The 26,187-nt window shown below is 33.2% G+C and overlaps 1 long non-coding RNA gene across 1 annotated transcript; it reads right to left on the reverse strand.

Annotated features, from left to right (window-relative positions):
* Positions 1–21,490: 21,490 nt before the first annotated feature.
* LOC141621479 (uncharacterized) lies at positions 21,491–22,727 on the reverse strand. Its single transcript, XR_012532367.1, has 3 exons — positions 22,490–22,727; positions 22,227–22,276; positions 21,491–21,597 (listed from the first exon to the last, which is right to left on the reverse strand). It is a non-coding gene; the product is annotated as an uncharacterized LOC141621479 (long non-coding RNA).
* Between the last annotated feature and the right edge of the window lie 3,460 nt (positions 22,728–26,187).

The following is a 26,187-nucleotide window of genomic DNA, read 5'->3' on the forward strand; positions in this document are numbered from 1 at the left end:
ATAATATAGTAATTTCTAATAATAATCGGAATAAGGCAATAGTTTCCTAATTGTCATCATATACTATTTAATTCTAGGCTATAAATACCATGCTAGCTGAAACATAATTCATAAAAATAGAAGAAGGAATTTTAGGAGACGGAAAGAGAGAACAAAGCAATAAAAGGTAAGATCGTCTTAACTAATGTTTATATCGTCTTAATAATTTAAGTTAATGTTTATACACCGTATAAATCACCATGAAGAACGGCGTTGACCTTAGTAGCTAACTTTGACCACCGTGATTCTATTAAGACTGTTTGTGACCGTCGTTGACCACCGTGGGTGACGGTTTGGACGTCTAAGTAGGGGGGGTCGTGGGTGAGAAAGACGGGGTTTGTGTCTTGTGTGATTGTCAACGTGACCTGGGGTTTGGGTGGTTGGTTATGTCGGCAATAGGCGGTCCTACTGGTGGTAATGGGGTGGTCGGAGGTGGTGTTTGGTACGGTGGTTGCCGGAATTACGACCTAGGACAGAATCGTTGTATAAACACGATGGAACCATTAATGTACTCGTTGCCTTGACCTGGGCATAGAAGGGAGGGATGCTCGTGGTGTATTTGACCTCATGGGTGGTGTCGTGGTGGCCGGTGATGGCGGTTGTGGCAGGAGTGGCTTGAAACACGTGAAAACAGGGGATTAAGGCTAGGTTGTTGTTGTCGGGTTTGGTGGGATGTCGTGGTAGGTGTGGTGGGGACGAGGAGGACAAGAGACTTCCCATGGAACCACTGTGGGTAGGTGGTGACTGCGGTGGTGGCCATAGGAGATGAGGTTGAGCGACGGGATGGTGTCGGGTTTTCGGTATTTGGTGTTCGTGGTTGTGGCTGCTAGGGCGTGAGTTTGTGGTGGTTGGAGTCGGTTGCAGCTGGTGTTATCTCGTATTAGACTCTCTAATAAAATTAATTTATCTCATAAATTATCATTTAGGTGATCTATGTAACATGCATGCTAATATGAAAGCATAAAAGGAAAGAACAATTTCCTTACATTGAATCTATAAAACTATATTAAATGGGTACCCTGAAAAGGCCACGTAGACAAAGCCACATAAGCGAAGAAAAAGCCACGCGTGCATATATAGTTAAAAGACAACTTTAAATACATTTAATTTTTTTCCATGTAGGATTATCATAATTAAATTCTATTAATTTATATTGTTAATATTAAGGCTACTTTAATAAATTTATTAAAATTTATTGTAAGGTTTAGTAATATTTTTTTTGTGTGGAAACCATAAGATCATTATTCAAATTATAAAAATAAATTAAAAATTTAGTCTCATAATTTAAATCATTCAATTTGTTCATCTAACTCCTCCTTAACCATAATATAGTAGCTAAAAGGTCTTATATAGTAAATAAAAAATCTAATAATTTGGATTATAAAGCTACTAATATCTACAAATTTATAAATATAATTAAAAAAAAAAAAACCAAAATATCTATCATCATCAATATGTCATTTTTTAACTACATAGTTAAAAGGCAACTTAATACATTTAATTTTTTTTGCCATGTAGGATTATCATAATTAAATTCTATTAATTTATATTGTTAATATTAAGGCTACTTTAATAAATTTATTAAAACTCATATAAGGTTTAGTAATATTTATTTTTGTATGGAAACCATAAGATCATGATTTAAATTATAAAAATAAATTAAGAATTTACTCTCATCATTTAAATCATTCAATTTGTTCATCTAACTCCTCCTTAACCATAAATATAATAGCTATAAGGTCTTATATAGTAAATAAAAAATCTAATAATTTGGATTATAAAGCTACTAATATCTACAAATTTATAAATATAATTAAAAGAAAAAACCAAAATATCTATCATCATCAATATGTCATATTTTAACTACTTAGTTAAAAGGCAACTTAATACATTTAATTTTTTGCCATGTAGGATTATCATAATTAAATTCTATTAATTTATATTGTTAATATTAAGGATACTTTAATAAATTTATTAAAACTCATATAAAGTTTAGTAATATTTATTTTTGTATGGAAACCATAAGATCATAATTTAAAAAATAAATTAAGAATTTACTCTCATCATTTAAATCATTCAATTTATTCATCTAACTCCTCCTTAACCAGAAAGATAGTAGCTAAAAGGTTTGATATGTAGTAAATAAAAAATCTAATAATTTGGATTATAAGGCTACTAATATCTACAAATTTATAAATATAATTAAAAGGAAAACCAAAATATCTATCATCATCAATATGTCATATTTTAATTACATATACAAGATAACTTTTTAAATGACTTTCATGCAAAGTGGAGTTTGTAAGAAAAAAAATTAATAATAATAATAATAATAACAATAACGATACCGATAACAATAACAATAACAATAAAACTAACAATAACAATAACAATAACAATAACAATAACAATAACAATAACAATAACAATAACAATAATAATAGTAATAATAATAATAATAATGCAAATCTTTTACATACCATTTCTCATTTTCCCATATTTATGTTTTTATTAAACTTCATAATAATGAAAAATGGATGCTCAAAAGTCATGAACTTGATCTTTATTTATACCTATATTAAATTTGATAATAATGAAAAAATAATATTTAATAGCCATAAAACGCATCCTCAATTGTTTATATATTTTTTATGGAAGGCAAAATTTGTAAGCAAAAAATTTCTTATCTCTATCGTTAGTAGAATGGTATGTGTCACCGATATTATTAACTAATTTTTTTTATTGGAAGTTTCATTGGGTTATGAAATGGTCATCACATTTTCAATTTCGCGTATGTGTTTGTTTTGTTCTCATTTAGGTGCTATCAAGATTATTTATTTTGTTAACCTCTTCCAAGGTAAATATACTTACATCTCTATGATTTGATTATCATTCCCTCTTTTTTTCATTACTTAAGGTGAAACTAAGTTAATAATGATAATATTGCATAAAACAAATTCCACTATTATTGTGTTGTTTTTTTTTTAATAGGTATGATTTATTGAAGAAAGAAGATTATAAGGAGAAGTGAAATACTAAGATTGCTTAAACAACTATATTTTACATAGTAACTAAAGATTGGTGACATCAACGTGGAATCGTGGATGATTAATAATTTTTAGAGCATTTATTATATATATTTTTAAATATCACAAAAACTCCCGAGAGACAATAGAGACCTCTCACATGATGGGGTCAGGGACCCACTGAATTTATTTTTTTCTTATTATGTCTCCCACTAAATTAGTGGGAGACGGTCTCTCATAAGACCTACTGTTGAAATATATGGCTAAAAGGTGGAAAATTTGAGGGGATGACATAGCATTTTTTGTATAATATTGTTTAATAGGTGAATTATTTGGCAATAATGATACAATTGTTGTTCAAGTTGTTGCTGTTTTAAAATTTTTAGTTCCGCAATTTATTATTGTATTAGCTTCAATTTTATGGGGGTATGAAATGTTAGTTTTGTCATAACATTTCTAATTGTGTGTTTTATGTTATTTTCAGAATTGTTGATGAAATTTTGACATCTAATTTGTGAGGGTGCTCTATCTTTGGGGATCTTTGTTTGATAATATAGTTTTGTTTAATTTGATTATATGAATACTAGTATTATTAATTCATTTTAGGTTGCATTGAGTTACTTTAGTTTTGATAGGGGTATCTTAGTATATCTAATATATGAAATTTTAATTTTTGATAAACTATTGTGTAAAAGACTAATTGAATTTATACAACCCTTAAAACATGAAAACCATAAATTGAATTGATCGTAGTATGTTATTGTATTAAATCACTAAAGTATTACACTAGAAATAGAACAACCCGTGAATTTCACGGGTCACAAAACTAGTTTGTGGTAAAAAGGGCACAAACTAGTTCACCTTACTAGCTTGTTCTTGAGCTTATACCAATGGAAGATCCTCCTTGTAAATCTTCAAAATAGAATATCTCCTTCTTGTTGCACCCAATAACTAACCCAAACAATAATAACAAGTATGAACTAGAACTTGTTAATATTTTACCCTTGATTATTATTAGTAGTAGTACTAACTAGTCTTAGTAATATTATTTGTGTTCTTACTAACAAGCTTAGTAGTAAGGATTATTATTTTAGAGAGATGAATAAAATGTTCACATGCATGTAGGTAGAGTAAAGAAATGAGGTAGAGTAAAATGTGAACAATAGATGGAGTATATAGGGAAGGGAAGTGGCGGGTGGAAGGTGGAGTGAGGGAGTGGAGAAAATTTATCTTATGTTTTTATCTTACATCACATGCAAACTCTTACATAAGATAAATTATGGTAGTATACAAAATAAGGTGAAATGATTATATGAATAATCATCCACTACTCTTATTTTACCCGGTCCACTTGACCATTTACGGGTCCATGTTGGTTCTTATATTTGTCGCACAAATCCGTGTAATTTTTAATTTAAACATCGTATCATGTTTAAATACTTCCATAATTAATTCGTGCAATTCACTCCGTAAATATACGTGTACCACTACACATATTATTTACGTACTAATATTAATCACATTAATCAATTAGTACCATTTTAGTAAATTAACAGTTAATTAACTAAAACCCGTTTCCCAAAACTTATTATTTAATTATCGCATAATTAAATAATAACTGCCGCTCCTCGAGTTCGCAACTCGAAATCTCTCTAAAAATAATCGACTAACCTCTTAGTCTATAAATCAAGGGACTAAACAAATTGTATCTCATACAATTAATTAGTTATCAATTGGGGTTCGTTCCTTTAGGTGTGACCGAAAAGGGTCAGTTGATCACCGCCGTCTCACGACAATAACGCCAAACTCTAGTCAGCCAACCATTATCGATTTACGTTAATCAACTGACGAGGATCAAATAATTAAATATCTGATGATATTCCATTAATGAGATTTATTATGTTAAACGCACTATTGTGGAGGACACTAACTCCAACAAATAATACTCATAACTCACAAAATAAATGAAAAGAAAAATAAAAAGATGAGAATCAATGGTTTTATAATGGATATAAAACTAATAGTTTTCATTCACTAATCATCCATTTAATATCCATTGAACATGAATTTCCAAATTATATACTATATTTCATGGCTGAATACCATATTTGATTATGGTGAGTATGGACCTATGGTATGTAAAAATGAAATTAACATCCCCTATATGAAATTGTTATTGTTGTTGTTTTGTAGTATGATAAAGTATAATTTAATTTTTTATGTTATTCGTTTTATGAATTGTTTGCTTTATATTTGAATTTATACTTTTTATTTGGGTTAATTTAAATGGTCTACATGTGAGAATATTTTGATTCTTTTGTCAAATATTCGTCATGTTGATGTTTTCCCTTTTGATCAATAAAACACGTGTATCAATTCTACAACATCATCAAAGGCACGTGAATATAGATATGGTAGAGCATCATGCAAGTAGTTTGAAGACTGAAGATAGTCATAAGACTAAAGTGAAAACTAATAGTTAAAACTATTTTGTGTCACATGTCAATGGGTTGTAAAGTTTGTAAAATATATTTTGGATAACAATTTTGTTCATATTAGGATATTTCTTTTCACTTTTGAAAAGTTTATCACACCCGAAATACTCGAGAGAGGGGGGGAGGGTGAATTGAGTATTTACAAACTTATGCCTACTTTTTATTTTATATCAAGGATTAATTACTTAAAGTTTATTAATTAAACTTTAACTAATTAACTAAATGATTATGAACGTAATGAAATGAATGAAAAGAAAAACTGCAAGGACACACGATATTTGAAGTAGTTCAGCTTCACACGTCGAAGCCTACGTCCACTATTCTCGATTAATAATTTTAGTACCTTTCTCTGGATTACAAAATTATCAACCCACTCGTATAGCTAACTCTAACTATAACTCAATTTGAATATCACTAGATATTCGGTTTTGACTATCTTAAGTTACTAAGAAAGCACTTGATTGTTCTTCTAAGTGTTCATACAATTGAACGAGTAAGAAACAATATGAAGTACTATTATCTTATGACGTAACCTTAAGAAAAATAAGCAAATTAAAGAGCACAACTTTTCGCAAGATTTTCCAAACGCAAAACAATAAGAATAGCCAATTGAAAATTAAACTCAATTTTGTTTGCCAGGGATTTTTAATATTTCGAAAAGCTTAACTAGAATAAAGAATGATCATATGTATTTATAGTAGAGGAAAGAACTAGGGTTTGCACGAAACCCTAGGAAGCCGTGAGATAGGCGGTTTATCTCACAAGAGATAAATCTCTATCTCTTTCCTAATTCAATCCAAGATATATTAGTTTAAGTAAATAAGATAAAAGTGAATCTTATTTTTCTATAACTATATCTTTAATATTTTCAGATAAGTAAACAAATTAAATTATGCATATATTTAAGATAAGAAAATATCTTATAAAAACATAAGCTAGATTTAATTAGATAGGTTACTTGTACTAGAGGACTTGTAAAACCTAAAGGCTCAAAGCCAGCGGCCGAACCCCTAGGCCCGTGTCCATCTAGACGAAAATCTCTCTTCTTGGATTAGGGTTAGGTTAAAATAAACTAGCAAACCCTAGGTAGCATGACGACCCATAAGTCTTTTTACTAACCAATAGAGACATGCACGTTATCCATTATAACAACCCATATATCAACTCCACTATAGATACATATGATTTCGAAATATGCTTAAAGAATTTTATCCTTTGAAAAATGATTTTAAAACTATTAAAATCGTGCCATTAAAATGCTACTCAAAGTTATAGTAGAAACAGCTATAACTTAAAGTTTGGTAAGTAAAGTTATAGGTGAAATAGATATAACTTGACCTGGAGATCTTCAGTAATAGGACCTTCTCTTTAGTAATAGGACTTTCTCTTTATCTTGACCAAAAGCTCTTCATCTTGAGCTTGTTAAAGACTTGATCTAGCCTTTTGCTTGAGTGATCATGATACTTGAAACTTGTTACAGTTACTATGACGCTTTAAGAATCTTCAATGTTATAGCTCAAGCTGCTATAACATTACTTGAATGATGCCTCACAAATCTTCAATGTTATAGCTAAGAATGCTGAAACATTACTTGCTAAACTTGTAAACCTAAGTCAATCTAACAAAGACTAAACAAACGATTACGAGCAAGAGTATATATAAAACGAAGCACACACTTGTCATTATCAAAACTTAATCATATCTATATGGTCCAGGAAATTCCCTTTTTTTGATGATGACAAGTCTCTTATGATTTGTGACTAAGTGAACGTTCCCCCTCAACAAAATACTATAAAAGTCATAGTCAGTCGAACGCAAGAACAATCCACTAATATACAAAGTATAGCATCTAAGGACCTTAAGAGATTAAAGGTTCTGACAAGGAGCAAGCTTAGGCAAATACTTAAGTCACGATAATTTTCTTCCCCCTCTTGACATCATCGAAAAGATGAGAAAAGACATAAAACAACTAGAATGATATAGATCGAGACACGTATTAATCATGCAAAGAAAGATCATAATACGAGAAGATAATCTACATTAAGCATGCCAAATATAAAATAAGAGTACTACAAACCAAAGTAGTCTAATTGCCAATGGGCCGAATAAGGAAACAAGTGATAAAGCCAAATGGGCCGAATGGAAGAGCAAGCCAAAATGGGCCGAATTAGACAATTATTCAAAATAGAAAGTCTAATAAAAAGCAAAGCAAGGAAAGGATGATGACGGGTTAAGGGTAGTCGCGTTTCACGACATTTGGGTTCACATAACCGGGACGGGTCCTAAAATCAAGAGAGGCAAGACGATCAAAGCATGAGCGGACATGGTTAGCTTGTGCCATGAGACACGTCTCGAAATTGAGCACGTTCAATGACAAGGCTTTAGTAGCCGCGTAAACAACCCGCATATCCTCATGCATAGCCTTCCCTTCACGCCATATTGCCCCTCCTTGACTAGCTAAGTTAACCAATGACTCGGAATGACAGACACACTCCTTAGCCGCCCTAACCGCATCCTGAGCCATAGCATCAACCCGAGCTTCCAACCCATGCAAATAAGACAAGACCTCGGCAAGAAGATCCGAACCCTTCGAACCCGAAGCCCCATTCCTGTCTTGACCCAAACCCGAGACCAATTCCGGAACCATCTTATTTTGTGCATCCATTTTCTCACAAATACTCTCCATAAACGAGTCCAACTTTTGTTCAACAACCGAGACCACATCCGACAATTTCTCCACCACATTCCCCTTAGCCAAAAACACCAAATCGGGTCCAATTGCACCAATCTTCATGAATTTAAGATGGGTGTCACTCATCTCATCTTTGACAATTACACCATAGCTAGAAGACCCAATTACCCCTTTTTGTTCCAAAAGCCGAGAGACCTACATACCATACACCAAATCCAAAGTAGTATAAATTTTTTCCTCGGTGACGGAAATACTTGTTTGGACGATTTTATGAAACACGAGACGAGGAAGACTAACTTTGGACCCTTCAAGCCACTTAGACATCAATACCATCTCATAACTCGACAATTTATCACGACCATCCCTCCTCGGGACAACCGTGTTCCAAAGAAAATTGAGAAAGAATTTCAATTTTGGAGTAAACGACCCCGCAAGCATATTACTCGACCCCGTAGCATCAACATCAAAAGACTTCTTAATTTTAAGCTTTTCTTCCTCCGTCACATATCCCCATTCCGCACTCGGATTTATTTTGATCCCATCAGCAGGGACCGAAAACAGAGTACAAAAATCGGCAAGGGAGATTTTGACTTCGGATTCATTCACCATAGCATGCAACACGTTATTTTTTACGGAGACAGACGAATAACACTGGATTACCTCAATAGGATAAACCGGACCAACAAAGGAACTAACTTTCTTCCATTCTTGAAAATTCAAGAAATCCTTAAAAAATTGTAAAGCTTCAATTTTCCCATACCATCTTTCGAAGTAAGAACGACCACCATGAACACCATACCGCATAACAATGTTGACTCAGGTTCTTTCGTCCGCGGTAAGTCGAAGCTTATCAAGTCCCGATGAAGTTGCATTCGGCATATACTCTCGGAACATTGCTCTTTGATGACCTCCTTGAGTAGCTACGACCTCGGTTTCCTCCACCGAGCCTTCAAACCCTACGACCTTCTTCTTCCCCTTATTTAACTTCCGTGTTTTCGCTTCTAAGTTAGGATCAACCCGGTTATGATCGGGTTTAGTTGGTTTTTGGTTGATGGTGACGGTAGAGGGTGGGGTATTTATGGGGAGTGTTAATTGTGAATTATGGTAAAAGAGGTTGAGTAAGATAAGGAAGGTGGAGGTGACGTGTGGAAGTAGGTAGGTAAATATTCCCCTTTTTTTGTTAATTATTTACTTACCATAAAAAAATATAAGTGGTTAGGGTAGATCATTTATAAGATATGATAAGATAAGATATGGCAAGAGATAAAATTTTGGTAGAGAATTTCGGTTAAGGGAAAAATTAGGAAGCAATTTGTTACGACATTATGATTCGTAATAAAACTCAAAATATACATGACTAGCAAATGGAATATTCTCATATTATAAAATAACATTTGACATAAATAAACTTGCAACGAAAAATACGGACATAATCATACAATCTCGTCAAATCTAGTCAATCATACGGAGAGTAGAATATTTGTGACAAGTTTAGTTTCCACCAATTAAACAAATTTCCAACTGTAAAATCTCAAAACGTTCTCTAGCCAATGATTTGGTAAAAATGTCAGCCCATTGTTTTTCTGTACTACAAAATTCCAGTCTTATGTTGCCCTTATCTACATGATCACGTAGAAAATGGTGTCTAATGTTTATATGCTTAGTTCGTGAGTGTTGTGGTTGTGCTGTCGCACAAAATAGGTATACACCCAACATTAACACCGTAATCACATAATTGTTACTTAAGCTATACAAGTTGAGAACATACCAATCCAGCAGCAATGTATTCGGCTTCAGCTGTAGATAAAGCAACGGAATTTTGCTTTTTTGACCCCCACGTAATGATACACGGTCCAACAAACATGACTATACCGGAAGTACTTTTTCTGTCAAGTGAACAACCTGCATAATTTGCATCTGAATACCCTATGAGATCGAAATTACACTCAAGAGGATACCACAGATATAATTTAGATGTACCGATTAAATATTTCAAGATTCTCTTAACTGCAATCATATGCGATTCTTTAGGGCACGATTGGAATCGAGCACATACGCATACGCTAAACATAATATCCGGACGACTTGCAGTTAAATAAAGAAGTGAGCCAAGCATACCTCGATAAGTCGTCTCATCGACAGACTTACCGTTTTCATCCAAAGTCAACTTCTTCTCAGTATCCATAGGAGTTGGCTTAGAATTAGAATTTTTCATACCGAATTTATTGATTAGCTCCTTGATGTATTTTTGTTGGTGTATCATAATTCCTTCAGAAGTTTTTTGAATCTGGAGTCCAAGGAAGAACTTCCGTTCTCCCATCATGCTCATCTCGAATTCTGAGGTCATTAAATCTGAAAAATACTTGCATAAACGATTATTAGTTGAACCAAAAATAATATCGCCAACGTATATTTGTACAACTAATAAATCGGAATCCTCAGTTTTCAGGAATAGGGTTTTATCGACAAATCCTCTTTTAAAACCACTTTCAAGAAGATATTTTGACAATCTGTCCTACCAAGACCTCGGAGCTTGTTTCAAACCATACAAGGCTTTATCTAATTTGAAAACATGGTTTTGAAACTTGCTATCGAGAAATCCTGGAGGTTGTTCGACGAAAACCTCCTCATTCAAATAACCGTTAAGAAATGTTGTCTTAACGTCCATTTGATAAAGTTTAATTCCTTTATGAGCAGCAAACGCTATTAATAGTCTAATAGCCTCAAGTCTAGCTACAGGAGAGAAGGTCTCATCATAGTCAATTCCTTCTTGTTGATTATACCCTTGTACAACCAATCTAGCTTTATTTCGTACAATAACTCCTGTATCGTCCAGCTTGTTTCTAAAAACCCATCTTGTACCAATAACCGTTCTGTCTTTAGGTCTTGGAACCAAATGCCACACTTTGTTCCGTTCGAACTGTTGAAGCTCTTCTTGCATAGCAACGATCCAATCTGGTCCGGCAAGTGCTTCTTTGATATTTGTTGGCTCAATGGTTGAGATAAAGGAGTAGAACGGACAAAAATTTTTAATGCTTCTACGAGTTCGAACACCTTCATTCAAATTTCCTAGGATGGTTTCCATTGGATGAGAATCCTTATATTTCCATTTCTTAGAAACAGGAGGCACATCTTCATCTGAACTAGTCTCACCTTCTTCGAATGATTGGGGTTCAAGCCTTATTCCCCCTGAATCCAATCTTGGAGTTATAACAGAATCAGTTATAACATCTTATCTAATTCGTTGATTTGGAGTTGAAGTTATAGCTTCATCAGTTATAACTTTATCCTCCAATTACTTAGATTGAGAAGAGGTTTTAGTATCATCAACTAAACTCTCAGTTCTCTTTCCTTTATCATTCGAATGGCTTCCTTGTTCATCATTTCTGCCCTCAATTTCTTTATCTACTTCATCCAATTCTAGAAGTTCATCCCTGGATAGTCGGAAATCAGGTTCGTTCAAATCTTCTTCCTCATCCTGTTCAGCTTTGTCAAACATATTATTCTCATCAAAAACAACATGAACACTTTCTTTGATGCATAAGGTTCTTTTATTGAAACCTTATATGCTTTACTATGATTAGAATAACCGACAAACACCGCTTCGTCACTTCTGGGATCGAATTTGCTTAATCTATTTTTGCAATTATTATGGACAAAACATTTACTCCCGAAGCAACGTAGATGTGATATGTTAGGTTTACGTCCCCTAAGAAGCTCATAAGGAGTCTTCTTGAGAATGGGTCTAATCAACGCTCGATTATGAACATAGCATGCAGTACTAATAGCCTTGGCCGAGAAATTTCGAGGTAGGCCGCTACACAACAACATCGTGTGTGCCATATCCTCCAATGTTCTATTCATACGTTCAACAACACCGTTTTGCTGTGGGGTTCGTAGTGATGAGAAGTTATGCCCAACACCATTCTCTCTACAGTACTCTATAAAAGCATGGTTATCAAATTCGGTGCCATGATCCGTACGAATGGAAACTAATTTTGATTTATACTAATTTTGGGCAAGCTTCATTAGAACTGTAAACTCTTCGAAAGTTTCATCCTTTGAATAGAGAAAAATAGGCCAAACATATCTAGAGAAGTCATCAACTAGAACGAAGACATACCTGGATCCACCTCTACTTCTTACCTTCATTGGGCCACAAAGATCCATATGCACGACTTCTAGTGGTTCCTTGGTACTTACCATTCTCTTGGGTTTGAACGATGATCTCACATGTTTGCAACGAGCACACGAGTCGCATAATGTTTCTTGATCAAATTTGATTGAGGGAAGTCCTTCAACCAAATCCCATTTCTTTAGTTTATTCAACGTTGTTGAATTTATGTGAGCAAATCTTTTGTGCCAAAGGCACAGATCATCTGTCATTAATTCCATGCACGTGAATGAATTAGTAGGAATACTATTTATATCAATCATATAAACATTCCTTCTACGATGTCCTGCAAGCACAACACTACTTGTTCCTTCAATTATTATTCGATAAGAATCTGAATGAAAGACAACTTTATTTCCTTTGTCGCATCATTGAGAGATACTCAGTAAATTGTGTTTGAGACCACTAACAAGATAAACATCACTAATAACATGAGAAGAGGATATTCCAACTTTACCAACACCGACGATCTTACCCTTCTTGTTATCACCAAATGTGACCTTACCTCCATCGAAGGGTTCAAGTGAAAGAAATAAATTTATATCTCCAGTCATGTGCCTTGAGCATCCACTATCAAGGTACCATAAGTTATTTTCTTTCACCACAACCTGCAAAATAATTAGATACACTTTTTAGGTACCCAAGCTAAGTTGGGTCCTTTGACGTTAGTCACTCTAAAAACTAGATCTTTTCTAACCCAAGCCTTTTTTATGACTTCAGATTTTGGAGGCGAATGGGTTTGTTTAGGAACCGTCTTAGGTTGAGTTCTGGGTTCCTTATGTCATGGTCTTTCAGGTTGTTTTGGAGGAGATTTGGTTTTGAAGGGCTCTTTAGGTTTAGGTGTTTGTTTTGATTTGGTAGCCTTCTTGAAATCAAAGCTCATATTGTAGAACCAACGATGATTATTGTTGCGTTCTTCATTGGTACTTTGTTCAGATGAGGTATAACACTTTCCTCGAAAACAGTGTCAGATGCTTTAACAAAGTTGATTCATTTTCTTAAATCTTGAGCATATTTGACACAATTTTCTTGGATATGTCCAGTATGACCACAGTAATTGCAAATCAAATATTCTGGTAAATTTGTATATTTTCTCCTTCTGAAATATCGTTCGGAAGGGGTTGATTTGCATTTAGAGTGATCTCTAAGACCATAGCACTCGTGCCCTAATCCCATTTTCATGTTATTATCTGATCGCTCAATTAGGAAATTTAGAACAGGTGTGCTACCTTCCCATTTTTCGTGAACCTTTCTAGCATGCATGAGTAATTCTTTTAAAGATTGTATCTCTTCGTTGCATTTAGAATGGTATGACTCTATGATTTTGGGAGGATGAGTCTCTTCATAATTGTCACGAAAGTTATGGAATGTATCATTAAGAACTCGTACCGTCTCGGTATGCGTTCTTTTAGTATTTGAAAGAACGGTTTTAGATTCCTATAATTGCTGAGTTAGAGATATAATCACCTTCTTTTGATCTTAGATCACGGCTTCTCTAGCCGTAGCCTTGGACTCAAGAAGCTCTTTGGCTTTCCTCAATTTCAATGTTATAGCTTCACTAGCTATAACTTTGGCTTGAAGATGCTTAATGTTGAGTTTCAGGTCTGAGGTTATTGCTTCATTAGCTATAACTTTAGACTCAAGAGCCTTCTTCTCAGCATTTGTCGTATCTGAAGTTGTAGCCATATAAGCTATAACTTTAGATTTGAGCTTTTTGGCCTTTACTTTAAGGAGATGATTCTCTTCAACAATATCGAGAATTTGTTTTTTCAAGTCTTTCAGTTCCATCTCTAGTTCGTGACACTTGTCAAGAGATTGCTCAAAATATTCAATTAAAGCATTGTTAGGCAATTTCTTAACACTTTTCTTAAATTCAAGATAGCTTACCTCTTCCTCTTCTTCTGAATCGGAATCTCCTAGGAAGCAGCAGTAGGAGTCCATGCTATCTTTATCATTGTCTGAGAAGAGGTCAAGACTAACATTGCTTAGACATAGGTTAGCAACTTCTTCTTCTTCTGATGCTTCATAGTCCTCAGGGTCGAGATCTCCCCAACATGATGCCATCATCACTTGCTTGAATTCCTTCTTGGTCTTCTCACGTTTTGCTTTGTCTTTAATTTTCTCCCATGTGGGACAATCCTTAATTATATGACTTGATTCTCCACACTTGAAGCATCCTCTATTGGCAAACGTATTCTTTGACTCAGAAGTTTTATTATTAGAGAACTTGTTGTTATTGTTGTTGAACGATTTTGCTTGCTTATTTCTGAAGATGCGTTTGTTAAATAGTTTAGCAAACAAGACCGTTTCGTCCTCTATTTCAACATCTTCTTCTTCCTTAGCAGAAGCTTGTAGATCCATGCTCTTAGTGTTACTGGCCTCGGCCTCATCGTCTTCCAAGACGAGTTCATGAGCCATGAGAGCACCAATAAGTTCTGCATAAGGAAGAGAAGTGAGATTTATGACTTCTTCCATGACCGTTACCTTGGGACGCCATTTCTTGGTTAGACTCCTAAGTACTTTTCTAGCAATATCCTCGGGGTCAAAAGTTTTACTAAGATTTTTGAGCTCATTGACTATAGTAGAAAAGCGTGTTGACACGCTATCAAGTGATTCATTCTTTTCCATTCTAAAAACTTCATATTTTTGAATCAGCAGGTCAATGCGATATTTCCTTACAGCCGACATTCCTTCATAGGCCAACTCAAGACCATCCCATATTTCCTTGGCCGAAGTGCAAGAGGAAAAACGATCGAATTCAGTCGATCTCATGCCATTTTGTAACAGGTTTATCGCTTTCGAGTTTTTCTAAGCCTTATTGTAATCAGCCTCAATATAGTCTTCTTCCTTTTTCTCATAGGTAGTTCCTTCCGAAGATGCAACCAAAATTTTGTTTGGTCCATTCTTGATGATCGTCCAGCACTCCCATTCATGTCCTTTTATATAGTGTGTCATCATGTTTTTCCAAAGTCCATAATTCTTCCCATCAAAGACGGGACACTTAAGATACTTGGAATCCATTTCACACGTGTAAGGCAGCGGAATAAAAATAAAATAAAAAGATAAAAAGATAGACGGATCTAGCCTCCTTGCGGTTAGGCAATCAAGAGCACGAGGCTCTGATACCAATTGAAGAGTCTATCACACCCGAAATACTCGAGGGGGGGGGGGTGAATTGAGTATTTAAAAACTTATGCCTACTTTTTATTTTATATCAATGATTAATTACTTAAAGTTTATTAATTAAACTTTAACTAATTAACTAAGTGATTATGAACGTAATGAAATGAACGAAACGAAAAACTGCAAGGACACACGGTATTTGAAGTGGTTTAGCTTCACACGTCGAAGCCTACGTCCACTATTCTCGATCAAAAATTTTAGTACCTTTCTCCGGATTACAAAATTATCAACCCACTCGTATAGCTAACTCTAACTATAACTCAATTTGAATATCACTAGATATTCGGTTTTGACTATCTTAAGTTACTAAGAAAGCACTTGATTGTTCTTCTAAGTGTTCACACAATTGAACGAGTAAGAAACAATATGAAGTACTATTATCTTATGACGTAACCTTAAGAAAAATAACCAAATTAAAGAGCACGACTTTTCGCAAGATTTTCCAAACGCAAAACAATAAGAATAGCCAATTGAAAATTAAACTCAATTTTGTTTGCCAGGTATTTTAATATTTCGAAAAGCTTCACTAGAATAAAAAATAATCATATGTATTTATAGTAGAGGAAAGAACTAGGGTTTGCACGAAACCCTAGGAAGCCGTGAGATAGGCGGTTTATCTCGCAAGAGATAAATCTCTATCTCTTTCCTAATTCAATCCAAGATATATTAGTTTAGTTAAATAAGATAAAAGTGAATTTTATTTTTCAATAACTATATCTTTAAGATTTTCAGATAAGTAAACAAATTAAATTATGCATATATTTAAGATAAGAAAATATCTTATAAAAATATAAGCTGGATTTAATTAGATAGGTTACTTGTACTACAGGACTTGTAAAACCTAAAGGTTCAAAGCCAGCGGCCGAAACTCTAGGCCTGTTTCCATATAGACGAAAATCTCTCTTCTTGGATTAGGGTTATGTTAAAATAAACTAGCAAACTCTTGGTTGCATGACGACCCATAAGTCGTTTTACTAACCAATAGAGACATGCAAGTTATCCATTATAACAATCCATATATCAACTCCACTATAGATACATATGATTTCGAAATATGCTTAAAGAATTTTATCCCATGAAAAATGATTTTAAAACTATTAAAATCGTGCCATTAAATGCTACCCAAAGTTATAGTAGAAACAGCTATAACTTAAAGTTTGGTAAGTAAAGTTATAGGTGAAATAGCTATAACTTTACCTTCCCAATATTCTTTTCTTAAGATATCGTCATTAGATGAAGACCTGTACTAGCTAATCTTCCTGGAGATCTTCAGTAATAGGACCTTCTCTTTATCTTGACCAAAAGCTCTTCATCTTGAGCTTGTTAAAGACTTGATCTAGCCTTTTGCTTGAGTGATCATCATACTTGAAACTTGTTACAGTTACTATGACGCTTTAAGAATCTTCAATGTTATAGCTCAAGCTGCTATAACATTACTTGAATGATGCCTCACAAATCTTAAATGTTATAGCTAAGAACGCTATAACATTACTTGCTAAACTTGTAAACCTAAGTCAATCTAACGAAGACTAAACAAACGATAACGAGCAAGAGTATATATAAAACGAAGCACACACTTGTCATTATCAAAACATAATCATATATCTATATGGTCCAACAACTTTCTCATATTTTTTTTCATAAATCAAACTATTTATGTTTCAAACACAATCTGTAATTATTGTCATGTACTAATATATCTTGATTTCTGCAAGAATTTGTTGTACATTTAGTTTATTTAATCATTGTAGTTCACTTTTGACAATTAAGAATCATGTCTAAATTTTAGTAAGAACACTTATTTTTTTCCCGTGCATTGCACGGGTAACAAAACTAGTTTGCTTCTTAAATGTCAAAACAAATAATTAAGCAATTTAATTAAAAAAACTATCAACATTCTTCCATTACTCCGCCCATTTATGAGTTTATTGATTCTACATTTTGAAACTCCCCCGTTTATTCCACTTATCTATAATTCTTATTCATTTTATCATTTAAATAATTGAAATCAATAGATGAACACCTTTACATGTCATATCTACCCTTTACTCTACCAATTACATAGTAGTTGCTTCTTGGTTTCATTCAAACCAAACAATTTGTTTTGCATATAGAATTTTGGTAGATTTTAGATGTTGTCTTCCACATTACACGCCAAATGCATTATCTGGCCCAAATTGATACCGAGTTGAGTGTTTATTGAAATTTGTTTTCCCCAATCATAAAATTATCTAAAATTTTACTTCATTATTTACTTTGTAGGATTTATTTGAAGAGAATTCAAATATACCAATATAGTGTCTTCTAACTGAGGAGATTTAAGAGGTAAATAGTATGTTCTATCTAATAAGATTTTTGTTTGGATTTTTCAGCAAGTAAGATTAACTTATCGATATATTACTTTCGATGATTGTACCTTTTATTATGTCACTCCATGTCCTTATATGGTTTCTTATTTTGCCAGGTTTATATGCGTTGAGGTGTTCAATGGCCGCTTTCTAAATCACCAAAACCTCGACTTTTTAAGTAATTTGTGTAATTTGATACAAAGTGTTTAGCGGAATGTGCTTACCCCAATCGTAAAATTATCGTAACTTTTACTTCATTATTTATTTTGTAGGTTTGTTTTAATGGGAATTCAAATACACTGATATATTGTCTTCTAATGAAGGAAATTTGAGATGTTAACAGTATGCATGTTCTATCTTGACATGATTTTTGTTTGCATTTTTTAGTAAGTAAGATTAACTTATTGATATATTACTCTAGATTATTGTGGCTTTAATTATGTCATGCCATGTCCCTATACGGTTTTCTTACTTTATCAGGTCTATATATTTTTAGATATTCGGATGAAAATGGTCGCTTCCTAAGTCACCAAACCCCCGACTACGTAATTTGTGTGATTTTTTAGCGACTAATCCTTTTGGTTGAATACATTATCGATAGACGAAAACATTTAGACTACTAGCTACCAAAGTGAGTTCGAGAATGAATGATAAAATTATAATCCTTATTTTTTAATAATAAAAATTTGTCTTATAAAAATTCCATCGTTCTTCATATTTACTCTCAATAACTTTTTTGGTAAGTTGTTTTTAAACGCTATAAGATCCTTTTTTTAGGTACATTGTTAAAATTGTAACTTTTCTTTTAGTGACAAATTTTTCCATTGATGTTAGTAATGCGAGATCCAAGGATCTTATAAATAAGATGTTTTTTTCCATTGATGTTAGATATGAGACGGTTCATTTGCGTTAACAAACATTATTTATTGGTGATAAATAAGATGTTTTTTTTTCCACAATAAGATTGTCTCAATTATTATAATATTTATATAAGAAAGTTTTTTATTAAGCTTTTTTCCACAATAGTATGGCCAATAGATGTGTGCTCTGTATGGCTGCTAAAGAGACAACACCCCACCTGTTCTTTAACTGCCCGTACTCTCAGCTGGTCTGGGCTGCGGTTTGTAGGAGGATGTGCTCTCTTAACCCTCCTTGTAATTTGGTGCAATTGCTGAAATGGCTTAGGGAAAGGAATCGTGGGAGAGCTCATGAAAAAGTTCGAAGACGAGTTTCTTTTGCTTGTGCTATCTATGCAATTTGGAAAGAAAGAAACAAAAGAATTTTCAGGGGGCAATGCACCTCAGCTCACACACTTAGCTCTCGTATATGCTATGATATTGCTACTCGAATGTATCACTGTATGGTAGGGTTCTAGATGGTTTTGTTTTCACTGGTTTTGTTTTCTTTAGGTGGCTATTCTGGCCCTCCTTGTAGGTTGGTAATGGTCTAGTGGGTCTTGTCTTGTACTTCCTATTTATCAATGAGAAGATCCCTTGCATTTCCTGCAAAAAAAAAAAAAAAAGAAATTAGTACGAAAAACCTTAATCGATTCACTAAGTCGTTCAATTATGAAAACTTTAATTAAAATGTCAATTTTAATTATAAAATATGAAACTTAGATGTGATCTGTAGAGTTTACATCACTCCTGAAATTTTTTAACTCTTGAAATTTTTAATGTACATAATTAATTTAATATAGATATAATGACATTTTGGTAAGGAATTTAAAATTAGGATTATCATAATATTTATATAAAAATATTTTGTAATTAATCTTCGCATTAATTTCAACAATTTATTACGTGGAAGAAAAAGGATTTTGTTAATGAAGGGGAAGATAAAAAAAATGGTAACATAAATACAAAGTATAATAAAGTTGAAAGAAAACAAAAAAGTCATCCCATTAAATAAAAGAAATTAAGGTTATATAAATAGGGTAGTTTAATAAGGGCCTTAATGATGACTATTTATCACTGAAACAATTAATATCACTTAATTTTCGAAAGTATTACTCCCTATATGGCTGTATCTCAATTTTACTGTTCATTTCCTCCAAACATTTATCCTAAAATTAATGCCTTCTTTTTAAGTTTTGAATATCCAATAATATTGCTTATATATTAACTTTCTCATCTCCATCATAAGAGCATTGTCTCAACTCTGTTTAGTTAAAAGGATAAAGTAGAATGAAAGTTTGCCACCTTAACACATCCAAAAATAGAACAAAAACTAAAATAAGGTTCTAGGCCATCATATAAATCCTACTTCATCACAAGATGTCACGATCAAGTACAATGTACACATGACATCAAACAGTAAACATAAGCGGCAAACCATAAATAGTCCTGTGAATTATCACGGTCGACAAAACTAGTTAAAACTATAAAATAATAACCTCTGACATCATCCTATGATACATGTCATTCTCACATTAAAATTTTTCCCGCTAACTTGAACCCTAAACTGATACTAATATAATACTTTAATAATAACACTTCTCATCATTGCCTTTTATACGGCCTTCTCATTTCCAAAACATGTATGAAATCTTTTCCATTGTCTTTCTAACATCTTTTGATATATATTTTCTCAAATAAAATCTCATCTAATTGGGATCATAACATTATTATTATTATATCATTTTCTACATTTTCAATTGTTTCTTAGTTTTAATTTTCCATTCTTACACGTAATACGATATTGCTTCATACTCGATCCGCATGTATTAATAATTTTTTTGTCAATTTTTCTCCTTTAATTTCATATGCTCAAGATATTTTATCAACTCTGTTAATAATTTTTTTATTCTTAAATATATTTTCTGTATTATATTGGGTCTTTTATTCTCCACAAGAATAATCGACTACTAAGTTCTTTTTCTTTAATACAACTTAACCATTTAGATCTTTGAAGATGGATAACATAACCTTTTTTACATAAAATTGGCTTTTTAAATTATTGTTGTCGTAAATTTGCTAATTTAGGATTAACTAGTTTTATAACCCGTGAAAATCACGGGCCTGTTTATGGGGTCTGCCTTATGATACTCTCAGCTACATCCATATGCAGCTATTTATCGTGGATCAATTTTCGTTCCAAAGGTAGCTAGCTATATAAGCTTTCTTGGACTTTAAATTTTTTTTGGTTAACCAACATTCATGCGTGAGCACCAAATCCGCTTCTACAAAATATTTTCCACCCTTCAGAGTAGGCTTATATTCAACTTAAACATGATTTCTAACACCTAGAGCAACAAAATGAATCATTTGCATTGATAGGGTCACACTTGATATTATGTCCAATTGTCCATCTGTTAGTGTTGTTGCATGTCAACTTGACTTTAACGGGTCGAATTTGAATTCAAAATGTAAGTATGATGGTCGATGGACATGCAAGATAATATTCTCCAGCTTTAAAACATCGTCGGTCAAATTTATTGCCAACTCTCAATTGATTTTAAGACGTAAGATATCGAGCGGTAAGGCTGAACACATATTTACAGTAAAAGATAAGATTAATCTTTACTCTCTAAATAGAACTTTGCACTTCAACTCTAAAACTTGATAAACTACGTTAAAGATTTTAATTCTCAAAAAAATTCTCCTTCATCAGTGGTTGTTTTCTCTTACCTGTTTCTTACCTACAAAAAAAAATGGTTTAGTGCAAACAAAACAGGAGGATTCCTGTTTATACCTCAACCATCATTTCAGTTCGTATACACCTCCAGCATCTAATAATAGTTCATGACTCCATGCAATCAAAGAAAGAAAAAAATCATTTGACAACCCATTAAGGCATAAAAACACAGAGCATAAAATCATGATGGTTCTTAGCCATGTCAGTATACAATTTGGTCACCCAAGTTTTAATTGCGACATTGCGTATTATTAGAAGAATTAAGTATGTTAAACGCAACTTTACCATAACAAACCTCTAAAGTGACAATTGATCTAATCCACCCGAGTCTAAATTGATTTGGCCTTGATATCCATATGTTAGGTTTTGCCTAATCTTTAATTGAAACAGAGACCCAGGACACTTCAATATAGACCAATTAATAAGGTAACATGAGTTAATGAATAACAAATCACAATAATGCAATTCACTAAATAATCAGCCAACGAATGGGTAAATCACAATAGAAATTAACTATACAGTTAAAGCTTTGAAACTTGAACCTATATACGGAATAGTTAACGACGGACAAACAAATATTGCTCGATTTTATAATTTTTAAAAACTTTTAAAAAGAAGAAATAGTAAATTTACCAGAATGCTGAACGAATCAACGATCCGTCTTACTCTCCCAAGTTCCAACCCTAAAGAAACGAAAGTACAAAAGTTTATTAGATTTCAATCAGAATATAATATCAGTCAAATCGATAGACAGATGAAGGGAGAATGCTACAAAGCAATTAAAAAACTCCAAATTTGATTCTAATATATGAATAGTGAAAATAAGACAGTAGGCGTATAAAAAACATCACATATTGGAAGTTATTATTTTAAGAAGAGCGTAGTAAGAAATATACCTGAATAGCTCGAAAGCGAGATAGCCATATCTATCAACACAAATTGTAAGGTTTAGAACTTATGAATCATGCGTATATCAGAGTGGTATCATCATTTTGAGAATTAAATAAGCAGCAGAGGAGATAAAGAAGAGGAAAAGGTAGAGTGGCAATTTGAACGTCTTTGTGTATTTTATATTCCGTAACTCCGTAGAAATTTAATGAGCTCTGGTATACTGATCGACCAACTCTTATTAATATTACTATTAATAACTCGTCTTAACTAAAATTAATAGTAGCAAGTTGAATATGAGACGTTTTAATGTTTCATATAGAGCTGAATTTCACCAAATTAGCTCAAAAAGGATGGATTTAGGATTGGGGTGAGGGTGACATGTGGCTCCTCAAGTTAGCCTTTTTATATAGATATAGATTTTTATGCAACCGTGTCATTTGTAAATCAAATGTGGCATTGCGTTATTCAGACGTGGCATTTTACAATCACACGTGGCTTTGTTGACGTGGACTTTATGAGCCATTTTAGTTTAGGCTTTAAATAGTATTTTATAGAAGTCATTATTTTACTAAGTTTTAGGAGAAAAAAAATGTTTCAAGTGATTTAACAAAGTTGCAAAACTTGGAACTTTTGAACTTCGGGTCAGTAAGGTCAACTATATATCTTGCCTGATTTATTCAAGAAGTTATATTACCTTACTAATATCAAATTCTAATTTTTAAATTTAGAATATAGTTAATACAAAGTACATTTTAAGATCGACTTAACAACTTTTGATGACAGAAGTGCACTTGATCCCACTCTAAAAGAGAAAATAGTAGAAAAAACAAATGTTGTAAAAATCAAGTGATCGATGTTATTTTCACATTCTCAGGCAAAATATTTCCTTTGGTCTTAATTTCTTTTCTTACTAATTCCACTTGTGACTATCGTATTTTCCAAATGACTCATTCTTTCTCTTTCCAAGCAATTTGACAATTTAGCCCTTATAACTTATTATTAATATAATTTACTAAACAGATAATTTGATAAAAATTTAAGAAATAATTATATATATATATACCCGTGCAATTTTTCACGGGTTTTAAGCTAGTATGGTAAATAACAATACCGAAAATTTTTTCAAGAGTTTAAAAAGAGAAAAATCCTCTATATATTAAAGCGAGAACATTCTTGCATTAATATGAAGCCACATCACTACATATAACTTTGGAAAAGCAAAAGGATTTTCTTCTTAACTGCCATCATCCACTTCCCCATGTTTTTAATTACAACTTGGCAAATACAACATTTTACTAATTTCCTTCATCTTTCAATTACAACCGTCGACAATTAAAACAGATTAAATGTTGATTACATATTTATTTAATTTGATTGAGAACATTATTGTTTTAGACAACATTATGGGTAAAATGATACGGAGTACGAAATTTGGATTTCTTTTAGGTTGTCATTTTATTATGCATAATTTTTTTTGGTTGTTTTCGTTTTAAATTAGCATATCACAATGTAATTGAACGACATTGTTGGTCTTTATTTCACTAACCTGATTTGTCAAACCAAATTCCTCCACAAATGATAGAATGAGACTGTTTCACACTGAGACATGGTTATTGTAATACCCGGATATTTAGGGACCCACAAAAGACTCTTGGGATGCGTGAGTAGACCCTCAGACTTGGTGAGATTACCGAAAGTAAAGGATGACCGTACACTAGATAGACCAAGTATAACCTAAAACCTAGTAAGACTGCAGTAGACCGTGTAAGACTTATAGTGGACCGAGTAGCGGTCACTCAGTCGAGTAAGTATAGTACTCGACCGAGTAAAGTTCACTCGGTCGAGTGAACTCTTTACTCGATCGAGTGAGACTCATCGGGCCGGGTTATAAGCTAATTCGGGATCCTCTCTTATCCAAACCCTAAGTCATTTCTACCTTCTTCCTTATCACTCTAAACTCTCCCCCTTCTTTCTAAAATCTCCCTAAACACCTCCTAGTGAGATTCAAGCTTGGATTAGAAGATTTTCTTATCTTACCTTCCCTTCTTTCATCTTTGTAAGTTGAGATCTATCCCTCTTCTAGTCTTATGAACCCTAAATTTTTGGGGTTTGGTTTTGAGTAATTAGTATGTGTAATATGGGCAATTAATGGGTAATAATAAGGGATTTTATATTGTATAATAATGTAGGATGTATTGTGATTGTATTATGTGAATTGTTTAAGATGAGACGGTTTTATGCGACGGAATCGGGTCGGGTTTGAGTAGCTTGTGAAGATTGCTAAAAGGTAGGTTAATCCTACTCAGTTTTAATAATGTGGGTGTTGTTTATATTGTTGTTAATGTTGTGCTTAGTCTCACATGATTAGAACATTTGCACTATAACAGTTTAGTGGTTAATTGCATCGTTAAGGAGATGTTTGTGATATGTTGGGTTGCATATTGTGTATTGGTTATTGTCGTATATGTGGAGGATGTGTTGTTGTTGAGGAGACGTAAGACGGATGGGAGACCGTCTTACGATTGAGTTGCCTCTTGGAGCTTCCCACTCCAAGAGCGATGTGCACATTAATGACTTGAGTACGGAGGGACTCGTGTGGTTGATGCACGACGTCTGACAGGGGATCCGGTTGCCTTCCGGGCCTGGTACTGCTGTACGTCACATGATTAGTACCGTTTCACTAATCAAGCGAGAGCATAAAGAAAAATTTTTTTTTTTCTCTGTACTGCTGTACGTGAACAGTACCAGTGCCAAAAAAAAATTATTTTTTTTTTATTGAATGCTGTAAAAACGAGAGCATCACTAAAAAAAAATTACACGGCTCAAAACGTGAGCAACTAAAGATCAAAACAACACGGTTTGATAAAACACAATTGCAATTTTAATCTAATCCATATAGAAAACAAACTACAATTGTTAATCTTCAACATATTGCAATAATTATCGGTTAAAATTGCAACATGTGAAGAACGATTGAAAACATGAGATCGAATGACCTAAAAATTGTGTGGCACGCATAACGATGCAAAAAAAAACAGAAAACAGGCCGTGTATGATGGAGGCCACACGGTTTTCAAAAAAACTTGCCACACGAAATTTTATGCAATCATTTTGATCGATCTTTAACAAATTGCAATGAATATCGATTACAATACAATATGCAAAGATCGAAAATGAACACAAAACAAAAGACAAACATTACCGTGTAAACTTGACACGGATCACAAGGCACAAAACAAAAAAACGCAGCAAAAAAAAATTTCTGCCGAGTTAAAAAAAAACAGCCGTGACAATTTTTTTTTGGACAAAAAAATTCATCGATTCAATCCGTTTGATGAAAAACACATAGAAAATTTACGTGGCCTCGCTCTGATACCACTTGTAGGGTAATATCCGTATAAAACCCTTTCTTTATAGGATTATAACGCAAAATTAATATGTGATTTATAGTCATAAAACGAAAAACATGATGAAACGATGGAGATATAGAAATAACCTTCGGTCCTAGTGCAAAAGGCAATGAGAGATCAAGTTAGATCTCCTCCTAATCGTTGCACCCAAGATGTCCGAGTAATGCCCTTGTGCTAGAGATAATCCCCTAATTGCCTTGCAATATCGAGGGGATTGTTTTGTGAGTTTGTGTTGGATGAGAGATCCGGAATTCAGGAGGCACAATTCCCAAAACCCTAATAATTTTTTAGCA

The sequence above is a fragment of the Silene latifolia genome, chromosome X (assembly GCF_048544455.1).
Source record: "Silene latifolia isolate original U9 population chromosome X, ASM4854445v1, whole genome shotgun sequence".
Lineage (NCBI taxonomy): Eukaryota > Viridiplantae > Streptophyta > Magnoliopsida > Caryophyllales > Caryophyllaceae > Silene > Silene latifolia.